We start from the raw sequence: 11,516 nt of genomic DNA, 5'->3' as shown, positions 1-11,516 counted from the left end.
ACATATGTCCCTTTGGCCGGGCGTGGTGGCGCACACTTGTAATCCCCGCGCTTGGGAGGCAGAGACAGGAGGATTGTGCAGGTTCAAAGCCAGCCTCGCTGTCTTAAGAGACCCTGTTTCCAAATAAAAAATATAAAATAGGTCTGGGAGTGTAGCCCAGAAGTAGAAGGGCTTCCAGAAACCCCAGTACCACCAAATACATATATATATATATATATATATATATATATATATATATATATATATATATATATTCATATATTCTCCCTTCTCTTTCTGTGCTTGGCTGATCTCATGTAACAGAATGCTTTCCAGGACTTTCCATCTTCTTGCAAATACCATGATTTTGTTCTTTTTTTAGAGTTGAATAGAATTCCATTGTGTGTATTTCCTATAATTTTGCAATCCATTCACCTGTTCATGGAGACCTGGTTTGGTTCCATATTTTGGCTATTACAAATTGTAATATGCATATATGTTACTGTAGTTCTCTGATTTCAACTCCTTATACCAACTCCTAATACCCAGGAACGGTATAGCTGGGTCATATGGTGGATCTATTCCCAGTTTTCTAAGGAATCTCCACACCAATCTCCATAGTGGCTGAACGAGTTTGCATTCCCACCAACAGTGTAAAAGAGTTCCTCTTTCCCCACATCCTCATCAGGATTTGTTATTTGATTTCTTTATGATTGCCACTCTGATTGGGGTTAGATGGAATCTTAGTGTAGTTTTGATTTGCATCTCCCTGATGACTAATGATGTGGAACATCTTTTCATGTATCTATTGGCCATTTGTATCTCTTCTTTTGTAAAGTGTCCATTCAGTTCAGTTGCCCATTTCTTGATTGCATTGTTTATTTTGCTAGTGTAGGGTCTTTTTAGCTCTTTGTATATTCTGGATATTAGCCCCCTATCAGAGTGGTGGCTGGTAAAGATATTCTCCCGTTCTGTAGGCTTCCTATTTAGGTTCTTGATGGTTTCCTTTGATGAGAATAAACTTTTTAGTTTGATGCCATCCCACTTGTTAATTCTTGCTTTAATTTTCAGAGCTTTGGGGGTCTTGTTGAGAATGTTACTGCCTGTGTATGTATGTTGTAGTGTTGAGCCTATGGCCTCCTCTATTAACTTCACAATCTCTGGTCTAATTTCTAAGGAGAGCTTTTTAAAAGCTATGGAGACTATCGTATAGCCCTTCTGGTTCAGGATCTCTAAGGGAGCCTGGATGTTTGACTTTTCAAAAAAAAATCTCATCTAGGGATATGAGGCTGATGTGAAAATCATAGTTTGAGAATCATCCCTGTAGAAAGTGAATCTACTACTAGTTTCACATAAGCAACACCATCATTAGAGGAGCATACTAAAAATACCTGCACACAGACCCAGCTCCAATACTTCTCCTCTCTCCTTACCCTGGCTCTGCCTTCAACTCACCTTCACCTTAGAAAAGGAGATGTGTAGTTTGAAAATTCGTTTCTAGGTTATGTTAGAAAACCAAATGTGATGTCGTAAGTTATTGTGCATTATAACTATGAAGGGCAATATGCATAAAAGATACAATTTTTTGTTTCTGACAGTATGTTAATACAGTTCTATACAATCTCAATTCAGAAACAATTCCTGTGTGGTCCAAAATGCCAAACTACAGGTTTGAAATGAGAGAGTAAAAAAAAGTGTAGAGAGGAACAATAGAACTGTGTACATTTTTTAAATATTTATTGAGGATCTATTCTTATGCCCATTTCTGTTAACTGTAGGTTTGTATTTTACATTCTCTGTTAGGCAGTGAACAGCAGTATTTGATAACTGTGTGCCCTTGTATGCCTATTTGTCTGATATTTTGAAGTACTTTAGTCTAAAACATATCAGACCCTGAGTGTGCTTAGTAAAGTGGGAATTGTTTTCACAAGTACTAAATGATAAAATGTTGATAGAAAAACAGAACTAGCTCACATTCCATAATCATTATGGAGAGTTCAATGGAAGAAAAGGGGGCAGAGACCAGCCTTTCAAATATTACCTACTGAATAAAAGCAATTTTTCTGTGATAAATTGAAGAAGGTAATTATGGGGTAGAATAAGTGCTTTCTTCAGAAAACCCCTCCCAACAAAATGAGAATATAGAGAGAACACTTATAAAAAGGTTTCAGCTGGGGATGGTCATAGTGTGAGGTTATTATTCTACTTTCTTCAGTTATAGTCAGAAATAAAAAAAATAAAATCAGCCATTTGAAACTTATTGCAATTGAATTGTGTAGGAAATAAATGAAACCACCATCTCCACCATAACAACAAAAAACTGCCTTTGCTCATTAAAACTGTAGTACAGAACACCAAATACACATATCTTCCTTAAAAATGTTTTGGATCAGAAAAATAGATCTTTCAGAATCCCTTTGTCCACCTTATAAGTATTTTTATGCCTGTCTTGAGAATGTAAGAGTGGAAGAAGAGGATCGGATAAGAGAGGTAGAAGGCAAATGCTCAAAGAGCTACAAGAAGACAGGGGAAGGAAGTCAGACTTATATTCTATCACCAATAAAATCTGCTTTATGGGACATGTATAATATTTTATCAGGATTTTTAATTTCTATCAAGCAGAGGTTTCAATATGTATTTGATGAATGTTAATTATACTTCATTTGATGCTGTGTGAATATACGGCCAGGAGGATGATTATAAATTAGGAGGTAAATAAAAGTCATAATCTTGCTTTTTAAAAATAAGAAGGAAAAACCATATATGAGCAAATAAGGTGACCTGAGGGGGGAAGGGAAGGGTGAAGATAAAAATTTGCTAATGTTCATGATGTACATTTATAAACACACCAAAGTCAATCATTAAGCCAAACATGAGAAGGAGGGAGGGGGAGGGAATGGAATGAGAATTGGGGAAGAGCTAAAGGAGTGATGTGTGCATGTATGCTTTTACCATCTTGTACCCCATTAAGATGTATGATTACAATGCACCAATAAAAAAGAAATAATTTCAGTTACAATCATAATTTACCAGATAGCAACACTTCTTTATGCTGGATTGCTTCCCATGTATTAAAATGGCAAAGATCAGGTGCTATCAGGAAATAAAGGGACCAAGTCCTCTAGAGCATAAACCATTCTAGAAAATTACAGATAGAAGACTAAGGCTAAATGCAAGTAGATTAAATCAGGCTAGGTTAAGAGGAGTAACTATTGGCAACTGTTTCTAGGAGAAAATGCTGTACATAATTATGGCAAATTAAAATGTTAAACAAGACATACTTTTGGGAATTTTGTGTTAAATTATTTCTTTTATATACCTTGTATAATGAATAAATATGTACATGTGTATTTGTGTATATAAAATGACTTCATAAAAGTGAACTCTCATTCATTTTCATTAGAAAAGGATACTATATATTTAGTAGAAAAGCATTAGAAGTCACATGGTTCAAATTTGGCCCCATTTCCAATTTCTATTTTAAAAAAGTGGTACAGATTAGTACTTGCTTAATGACATTCTTGAATGTATTTTTTCATATTATATAAAAAATATGTTGGAAACTGATACTTAGAGAACATAGTCACAATGATCAGGAATTCAACTCTGAGTTCTTCTCTTTGATTAAGTTGGACTTGCAGAATATCCTGTACCTTGATCAAAAGTGGATGCAGTAGCACCTTCTCTGAGGTCCTGCGTAATGTCATTCTCAGCTATTGCTACAAGTCATTATAAGAAATAACTATAAAAAATGAGTTTGTCATTCATCACAAAGCTGTGATAAGGAGTATGGCACATTTCTTATATAAGAAGCCAGCAGATAGTTTCTTTTGAAATTTTACTATGGAAATAATGTTCTTCTTCTAAAAAACACATGTCCTATGTGAATTTTCTCCAAAGACAACTGAATGGACAAGAAAATATTCTAGAGACTGGTTGCATATTTTACAGTCTATATATTATGTAGATAAGGGTTTTTTATTTCCTTCACCTTTTATAAGGTCTAAAATCAACTCGTTCTCAAGTTGAAGAGTGAATTTACCTTCTCAAATTCACTATTTGAACAGTGAATTTACCTTCTTTCTTTAATATAACTGCTAACAGTTTCCTGATTATTCTTTATTGTTTTGCAGGTCTGGGGATGGAACCTAGGGGCATTCGATCTCTGAGCTATCCCCCCACCCTATTTTTTATTCTTTATTTTGAAACAGGGTCTCACTGAGTTGCAGAGGGCCTCACTAAGTAGCTGAGGCTGTCCACGAACCAGGATCCTCCTGTCTCAGCCTTCTGATAGCTGAGATTACGTGTGTGCTACCACGCTCGGCCTCTTGATTATTCTTATTAGTCAAATAAAATCAACTAACATTACACTTCTATATAAAATTGGTATTTTCTATATTAAAATTAATTTTTCCCTTTATTCTATCCACAATATTTTCATCACAAATTAAGGGGTCTATATTTTGTTTTGCTTTACTCTCAGAGTTATTTCAGATATTTTTAAATTCATAAAGCAATAAAAACATTTTTTATTTTATTATATAATAATAACCTCTTGACTTAGGAGAACTAAAATTTATTTAAACCCAATCACCTACTACAGTCCTATCCAGAATATCAGTACTATTTTGGGTGTTCATCTTATGGATTTTTATACCTTGTTATACTGTCTATTCCAGTCTGTTAGAAGTCCAACTTATTTCTTGCTATAGTTATATCTCCTTGTGAAGTCACCTGGTCATCTTTTAGGTATTCAAAGGTAGCTATTTTGTACATTGTGATGCTAATTGATTAATGGATTTGCTTTTTACTACCCTGCCCAGTGACAGAAAGTTCATATATGTACATTATAGCTTATAGTAATAAAGATTCAGAGCAACAAATTGATAGTTTATACTAATCCAATAAATAGCATAATTATAGGGTTATAAAATAAATTAACATTTCTGAAAAAAAAACTATATACACAGAGAGTATGACTTTAAACAAAACATTTGAAAGAATAAAGTGTACCCTCTCTTAAAAAATTACTTAAAATATATATCTAAGTTCTTTCTGTATTCGTTTCCTTGCTTAATTTTTGTGTAAGACCTAACACATGACCTTACTAAAATTTAGTATGGATTTTTATGTATGTAATATCTGTATAATACAGTGTGTATGTAATATAGGCTATGTAAAAAGGAACTAATGAGATCAATTCTGACTTTAGAGAATTTCAAGTAACAGCATTTATTTTAAAGCTAATTTTAGATTACATTTAAATATAATATTGCTTGTATTTTTATCACCACCTGTGCTTCCACCAGACATTAATCAACCAAATTAGTGAAAGGAAGTTGGCAAAACTAGAAAGTTTGATGATCAAATAAAAAGAGCCAGAGACCAATTAACATTTTAGTTGCCCTCAGACCTTTGAGCATATGGCAGATGGACCCTAAATCATGTTCAAATCCACCTGCTAATGGGTAGTGAATTCCTTATATCTATTTTAATGCCTGTATCTATTGGCCAACCTTTGCCCTTAAGATCTTGTTAGTCAGCTTTTGGTTGCTGTGATAAATATCTGAGGAAAGGAACTTTAAAAAGGAAAGATTTATTGTGGTTTATGGTTTAAGAGGTTTCAGTTCCATGGTTGTCTGACTGCATTACTTTGAGTGAGGCATAGCTTCATGGTAGAAAGTCATGTTAGAAGAAAATTACTCACCTAATAGCAGCTGGTAATCAGAGAGTGGGAAAGAGAGTGGCTAAGAACAGAAAATCCCTTACAGGGTACCCAGTGACCTACTTCCTCCAAATATGTCCCAGCTACCTGCACTTTCCAGTACCTACCAGTAATACATTCAGTCATAAATGGATTAATCCACTGATGAGACTGAGCTCCAGTGATCCAAACACTTCCCCCAAACCCACTTCTAAACATTGATGCACTGTGGACCAGGCCTTCAGCATATAAGAGAAATTCCAAATCTAAATCATAACTAGGGTATGGAACAAGGCTATATAATAAGAGAAGACAAAGACATAGACTTTAATTCCAGATTTATTTATAAAACACAATTTCTTGTCCTATATCAAAATTTTTATTTTTTTGTTCCTACTGTCCATGTCACATTGGTACCTCAAGCTCAGTGTGTCGAAGGTAAAAAATAGTCTTCACTTTCCTAGAATTCTTTTTCCTTCCATTGTGAATGGTAATTTCCAAATCTCTGCACCATAGAAATAGTCTCGCTTGAACTACATATCTAACAGATTATCAAATACTGTAATTCCAACCCTGTAGATATTTTAGCCAGTATATATTCTTTCCCTTTTTCTTTTTAAAATTAGTTCTAGTCTTCATTTCTTTCAGTTGTTTCTTAACTGTATTCTGGCTCTAATCTTGTGTCAGCAGATATCATATTCTAAACGGCCTATTTTTTTCTGCATAAAACTTTACAAATGTTCCTATTTTCTAGTTTAAAAACCCATACATATAGTAAAATTTTCTTATTGTCTCTATTAGTGTTTCTACCATAATCTCCACTTTCATGTATACCATGATTCAGTAATGCCTTCTTATTTGATATTTCCAAATATCAAAGGTTATTTAGGTATTTCCAAATACCAAGAATATGCACTATCCTTTCTTATATATAGACATTTTTGCGGAGGGCCTCAGGAGTTGCTGAGGCCAGCAGTGAACTTGCAATCTTCCTGTCTCAGCCTCCCAAATATTGGGATTACAAGCATGCTCCAACATGCCCAGCTGATTGGTAGCTTATGTCGATCTTGATGAAAGAGCAATTGATGCTCTCCAAGAAGTTAATGAAGAAGGAGCTCTGTCTGTGCTACAACAGTTCAAGGAAAGTGACTTATCACATGTTCAGAACAAAAGTGAATTTTTATGTGGAGTTATGAAGACCTACAGGCAAAGAGAGAAACAGGGCAGCAAAGTGCAGGAGTCCATGAAAGGACCTGATGAAGCAAAGATCAAGGCCTTGCTTGAGAGGACTGGTTATACTTTGAATGTAGCCACAGGACAGAGAAAGTATGGTGGTCCTCCACCAGACAGTGTGTAATCTGTTGTGCAGCCTGGTTTTGGAACAGAGGTCTTTGTTGGTAAAATACCTAGAAATTTATATGAGGATGAATTGGTGCCCCTGTTTTAGAAGGCTGGTCCTATCTGGGACCTGTGTTTTATGATGGATCTGCTGTCTGGCCACAGCAGAGGGTGTGCATTTATCACCTTCTGTGGAAAGGAAGCTGCACAGGAAGCTGTTAAACTGTGTGACAGCTATGAAATTCGTCCTGGTAAACACCTTGGAGTGTGCATTTCTGTGGCAAACAACAGACTTTTTGTTGGATCCATTTCAAAAAATAAGACTAAAGAAAATATTTTGGAAGAATTCATTCAAGTCACAGAGGGTTTGGTGGACGTTATTCTCTATCATCAACCCGATGACAAAAAGAAGAATCAGGGGTTCTGCTTCCTTGAATACAAGGATCACAAGTCAGCAGCACAATCCAGATACCGGCTGATGAGTAGAAAAGTAAACGTGTGGGGAAATGTAGTTACAGTTGAATGGACTGACCCTGTGGAAGAACCAGATCCAGAAGTCATGGCTAAGGTGAAAGTTTTATTTATAAGAAACTTGGCTACTACAGTGACAGTAGAAATATTGGAAAAGCCATTTTCTGAATTTGGAAAACTTGAAAGAGTAAAGAAGTTGAAAGATTATGCATTTGTCCATTTTGAAGATAGAGGAGCTGCTGTTAAGTCTATGGATGAAATGAATGAAAAAGAAATAGAAGGGGAGGAAATTGAAATACTATTAGCTAAGCACCTGATAAGAAAAGGAAAGAATGCCAAGCTGCTAGACAGGCCTCGAGAAGCACTGTGTATGAAGATCATTACTATCACCTCCTCCTCGAATGCCACCTCCAATTAGAGGTCGAGGTCATGGTGGAGGGAGAGGTGGATATGGCTACCCTCCAGATTATTATGGCTATGAAGATTATTATGATGATTACTATGGTTATGATTATCATGACTATCGTGGAGGCTATGAAGATCCCTACTACTACAGCTATGATGATGGCTATGCAGTAAGAGGAAGAGGAGAAGGAAGGGGAGGGCATGGTTCTCCACCACCACCAAGGGGGCAGGGAACACCACCTCCAAGAGGTAGAGCTGGCTATTCACAGAAGGGGGCACCTTTGGGACCACCAAGAGGCTCTAGGGGTGGTAGAGGGTGTCCTGCACAACAGCAGAGAGGCCGTGGTTTCCGTGGATCTCGGGGCAATCATGGGGGCAATGTAGTAGGCAGAAGAAAGGCAGATGGGTACAACCAGCCTGATTCCAAGCATCGTCAGACCAACAACCAGCAGAACTGGAGTTCCCAACCCATCGCTCAGCAGCTGCTTCAGCAAGGTGGTGAATATTCTGGTAACTATGGTTACAATAATGACAACCAGGAATTTTATCAGGATACTTATGGGGAACAGTGGAAATAGACAAGTGAGGGCTCGAACATGATACTGGCAAGATACGATTGGCTCTAGATCTACATTCTTCAAAAACAATTTGCTTAACAGTTTCATCTTTTAAGTAGCAGTTTGCTGTTATTTGTATTGGGCTGAAGAAATCACTCTTGTATATATACTCAAGTCTATTTATTTTTCTTCGTTTCATAAATGATCTTGGACAATATTGGGCTTACAGAGTTCCCTTATTCTGGGGGTTACAATGCTTTTATCATTTTAGGCTTCATTTTAGCTCCAGAACAAGCTGTTAAATCATGATTTTGCAGAACCTTTGGTTTGGACAATTTCATTTTCTGGATTTGGGATAGATTACATAGGAGTATGAAGTATGCTGTAAATAAAAATACAAGCTAGTGCTTTGTCTTAGTAGTTTTAAGAAATTAAACAAATTTTAAGTTTTCTTGTATTGAAAATAACCTATGATTGTATGCTTTGCATTTCTAGAAGTAGGTTAACTGTGTTTTTAAATTGTTTTAACTTCACACATTTTTGAAATCTGCCCTACAAAATTTGTTTGGCTTAAACATCAAAGCCATGACAATTTGTTCTTTGATGTGATTGTAGTTCCAATTTCTTGTTCATGTAATATTTCAATAAAACTCAAAATCTATTCAAAACAACAAAAAATATACATATAATCATTTTTATATAGGCTATAGTTTCTGTTAGGAAAGATCTTAATTGAAATTGTTGACCCCTATGAATAACTTCTCTGTTCCTTAAGCTCCAATCTATATATGACTTTTGCAAATCTACCCAATGTTATTGTTTAGAATGTCCCCATAAGCTCATGTGTTGAAGGCTTGGCTCTCAATGCAGGAAGGCATGGGGTGGGGCTTTGAAGAAGTGATTAGATCACTAATCTCATGAGTGGATTAATCCACAGATAGGTGAATGAGCTACTGGGAAGTGGTGGAAACTGTAGGCAGGTTGAACATGATTGGAGGATGTAGGTAACTGAAAACATGTTTGAAATGGATATTTCTTGTCCTCTTCCTCCTCCTCCTCCTCCTCCTCCTGCTCCTCCTCTTCTTCTTCCTCTTCTTCTTCTTCATCTTCATCTTCTTCTTCCTCTCCTTCTCCTTCTCCTTCTCCTTCTCCTTCTCCTTCTCCTTCTCCTTCTCCTTCTCCTTCTCCTTCTCCTTCTCCTTCTCCTTCTCCTTCTCCTTCTCCTTCTCCTTCTCCTTCTCCTTCTTCTTCTTCTTCTTCTTCTTCTTCTTCTTCTTCTTCTTCCTCTTCTTCCCATTCCTATTCTTATTCTTATTCTTATTTTTCATTTCTCTCTCTTTCTTAGATTCCACTAGGTGAGCAGCTTTTCTTCGAACTTTCTGCTATAATATTCATCTTATCTCAGGTCCAGAACAATGGAGTGGTCAACTATGGACTCACACCTCTGAAATTATAAGGTTAAAAAAAAATGTTTCCTTCTCTAAGTCGCTTACATCAGATTTTTTTATTTCCACAGAGATGTAAAGCTGGCTCACATAGCTGACTACACTTACCTCCATGAATTTCCTTTCTCATTAGGACCTCTGACACAGTGATATACACAATCAGATATTTATTTAATCACTCTTCCTTTAGTATTGATTTCTTTAGCAGGACATTGCAAAGTTTGCATTTTTTTTTGTATTTTCTCCATAACCCTAAATACTTTAAAGGCTGAGGTCATGCCTTATTAATATTTTTATTTCTAAGTCCTGGCACATATGGGTTTTCAGTTCTTTTCTCAGCACAGTTATCCTCCTCTCTAATCAGTTTTGGGGCAGCATCTTTCTATATACAGATATGTTAATGTTATTCCATCACTTAAAAACCTTAATTAAGTCTTCATCTTAACAAATTCTTTATAAACATTTAGCATGACATAGGTCCATCAATATTTCGTCCAACATCACATCTCTTATGCTTGGCACATATAAAATAGTTGCCCAATACACCATATGCTATTTAAAATATATCTCTATTTATGCCACTCACTTTTTCTCATTTATCTTTGTATTGTCAACATCTAGAAAGTTGCTTACAAAATAGGGACACCAAATGAGTATTTGTTAAAAAAAATGAAATATTGAATATATTAACTGTGTCAGACTACAGTATTATACATGTGAACAATGAATAGCTATAACAATATATTTCCACTTTCAAACTGACAACTCACCACTTCTATGGAATTGAAATTTTGACAACGTAGAAAATTCTACCATAGAATTTTAAAGTAATGAGAGAAACAGTGATAAATCATGGATTGAGAAAGATTTCCTTTGGTTACCTGTGAGATTTCAATAAGATTCAGAAATATTTTATATAGTTTTAAAAGTTTAAACATCTTTTAGCCTAATATCCATACTTTATCAATTTTTATATTATAAATGGATAAAGTGAATTTGTATATTATTCATTAAGACATTAAATAAACAAATTTTAGTGTATTTAAGTAAAACATGTTACTTTTCTGTATAACTTTCATGATAATATTAAATTACTGTTTTATTTTACAGTACCACCTATTTCTATCATATGCCTCATGGAAACAAATTTACTATAGTGGCCATCTGCTCTTTGCTCTCCAGTATCCATTTTTCTTCTGTTTTATAAAAACATCCTTCTCCCATTCTTTGTCCCTAACTCTAAGAAAAGAATTGTAAAACAACAAACACATTATATTTCTCTGTTGACATGATGCTCAGGTTTCTGCATTTTCCCTTGGATTTCAGATTTTTTGATCATATTTTAGTTATTATTTTTCTGATTTAGTAATACATTATGAAACCACTTTCCAAACTTAATGAAAAGTGTCATATATATATGAACACACACACACACACATATATATGTATATATGTATATATATATGTATATATGTATATATATACATATATATATATATATATATATAATCAAAAAAAGAAAAGGAATATTTCACCAAATGTTTTTTGTGACACTGGAATGTTTGTTCATATTAACATTTTAAAAATCTATAAATATACCTGTCTATACATGTATTT

At 35.0% G+C, this 11,516-nt stretch overlaps 1 pseudogene across 1 annotated transcript; it reads left to right on the top strand.

Moving 5' to 3' along the window:
• The first annotated feature begins 6,737 nt into the window (after positions 1–6,737).
• LOC308272676 (heterogeneous nuclear ribonucleoprotein R-like) lies at positions 6,738–8,475 on the top strand (annotated as a pseudogene). Its single transcript has one exon. The product of its transcript is annotated as a heterogeneous nuclear ribonucleoprotein R-like (transcript).
• Positions 8,476–11,516: the final 3,041 nt, after the last annotated feature.

The sequence above is a fragment of the Muscardinus avellanarius genome, assembly GCF_963383645.1.
Source record: "Muscardinus avellanarius genome assembly, chromosome: 13".
NCBI classification, from domain to species: Eukaryota; Metazoa; Chordata; class Mammalia; order Rodentia; family Gliridae; genus Muscardinus; species Muscardinus avellanarius.
The sequence above is the reverse complement of the archived record's forward strand: the minus strand, read 5'-3'. Positions and strand labels throughout refer to the sequence as shown.